The sequence below is a fragment of the Anoplophora glabripennis genome, unplaced genomic scaffold (assembly GCF_000390285.2).
Source record: "Anoplophora glabripennis isolate ALB-LARVAE unplaced genomic scaffold, Agla_2.0 scaffold411, whole genome shotgun sequence".
Taxonomy (NCBI): Eukaryota; Metazoa; Arthropoda; class Insecta; order Coleoptera; family Cerambycidae; genus Anoplophora; species Anoplophora glabripennis.
The window spans coordinates 386,942-389,614 of record NW_019416793.1 but is presented as its reverse complement, the minus strand read 5'-3'; positions in this window follow the sequence as shown (position 1 = coordinate 389,614).

Below are 2,673 nucleotides of genomic sequence, written 5' to 3'. Positions count from 1 at the left end.
GTTGAAATTCGGTAACATGTACCATTTTGAAGAAAAATGAAGTTGCATTTTTTTTTGTTCGCATAAAGCGGCACAAGTACAATAACAAAATATTCAATTGAAAGAGGACCTTACCATTGAATGAGCTGAAGACATTTAGCTACCAACAGTATAGTATACCTTTTTTCGTAGTATGCTTTAGAGTTTACAGAACCATTTAAAAATGTAATAAATTTTGACTTTTAACATCTTTTTTTTGTATTGTACCCCTCCAATTACTTGTATCGGTGACACTGCTTTTCAGAAAGAAACCGTTTGCACATTATTCTTAACGCACAGTTGATGTTTACTCGTTTACAAATTTTGACATTTTTATCTTTAACCGATTTAAAGATAATTAAGGAAAACAATTTGGAAAGTAACAACTTCAACACACTCTATCTCGAAAACAGGACGTCTAAGAAAAAAACTTTACATGAACTACCCCTATTATTTTTCCATGAGGAACTTGCACACAAGTTTTTTTGAAACATGAACGGGACACCTTGTATATAAGATGTTTTATTTAAGCAAACCAATTTATTGAATGCCATGTATTCATGCATCGCACTGTATACTAAATAAATTTATTAATTTTATCTTCTCCAACTTTTTGAATGTATTTTTATATCTAAAATATAATAAATTTATATTAAAATAAAATAGTTTGCCCGTTTATAGGAAAAAAAAGTAAATTTATTTCAATAAATTTCATTGTGTCCAAAACTAGAACTGCCTATATTGGTATTTCTTTCTAACAGAGAGAGGGAGAGAGAGGTGATCAAATCGGAAAATTATGAGTACATTTAGGTAAAATCGAAATATGATCTCAAAACTGACATAGGACTTATACTTTTTAAACGTTTGAAAAACTTAGGAGGTGCACTTTTTTCTCGCAACGTTTTACTATAATATAACTTTGGAGGATTTTTGTTTTTTTAATAATTTTAAAAAATAAAAGTCGCAGGGTCGTCATAATTACTATATTATTAAGTAACTATACTTTTTTTAACTGTAACACTAGCGCCATTTCAAAATAATTTTACGAGGGCAAAGACGCTGGTTTTTTTTCGCTATTTGGTGACTTAGAAGAGGGTATTGTTTTAAATAAATGATTTATGGGTGAAAAGAAGAGGGAAATTGACGCATAGTAAAAAATATCTTATCACCTTCTTCAAAAATCAATGAGAAATATTAATATACCTATTCAATTATATGCAACTCAAATTTGGGACACATTGTATGTTTCTATAAAAAGAGGTTAAAACGGTTTTTCCACTGTTCTTTTAAGTTATTAACAAATTTAAATGTTGCATAAAAAATATGTCATAGAAACTAGAGACGAGCATACTTTACTTTTCTTAAGTTATATGAGAAAAAAATATTGAAGATAGAACTTTGAATAGTTCTGGGTGATCGAATAAGCAAAGGTATACAGCAAAGTACATTGTGATGGAGAACTAGTACGTTTCACAAAAATTAAATTGGCGGTCATTAAACACATTATTCATGGCATTCTAATTCAGTTAACGAAGTTTCTAAAGCTTTAAAACCGAAACCAAGTTTAATGTTAGATATTTTGTCGCAGCAGACAGCAGATCAATATTAGTCAGCCTTGCCTTCGACAGTCAATTTAGTAAAACACCACCGCGGACGAAGCCAACAAAACCGGCTTCTTCTCTCATTTCCCTTCCTTCATTTTTCCGCTGAAACTTCGCAATAATAGATTATAAAAAAGTTTAAAATTACATTTGACGTTGAATGTTTGCAGTACGAGTTTTACAAAATGGATTCGTCTGAAAGCGTCTTCTCTGAAATTCACTTACGAGGTAATTTACAATTTCTTATTGTGACTAAACTTGCCATCATTATTATTAATAGAGCACATCAATTTCAAGAATGGATGCGAAATGTTAGAGCTTAGTGAATACTGAAATACGTAGTTAGGTTATTCCTACTCGTTTAATAAATTTTAAAATAAGATGTAATAATTTTTTGTTGAGCTGCCGTCATGATTACATAAAAAGTATGTTGTTACCTTTTTAGATTTACTTCTGGAATTAAACACACACAATCAAAGAAGATGAACAACGAAGTTTTAGGAACAAAATTGTGAATACAAAAATTAGTACCAAGTATATACCTAACATTTATAAAAATTCTCACAAATATCAAAAACTAATAAAATGTTATAGAACAAAGTTGAAAATGAAATTATGAATAATAATTATGTACTGGGTATACAGGGTGTGCCATTCAACACTCCCGCTTAGACCAAGCAAATTAAATTTTTACTCGAAAAAAGTCCAATCCGCTAGATTATTGTAAAATTATCTAAAGGAACATAATACAAGACATCTCTCGTCTCGTGAGTCAAAAACTTTTATTAGCTAACTTTTCTATTTAAACAAATAAGTGAGGAAAACAGTTTTTTCACTTTGCAGGGAAAACCATCAATTTTAGCGAAAAGTGACTCTCAGACAGCTTATAGGGAGTAAAATTATCTACAAAATGAGACTGGTTAAATTAAAATCGGTTAATAAACAAAAAAGTTATTGCAAAAAGACAAGAAAAGTGCCCATTTTTTCATTTGTTTATAACTATCGCATTTATTGTTAAAATTTTATAAAACCTATGACAAGTTGAGGGTTTTGT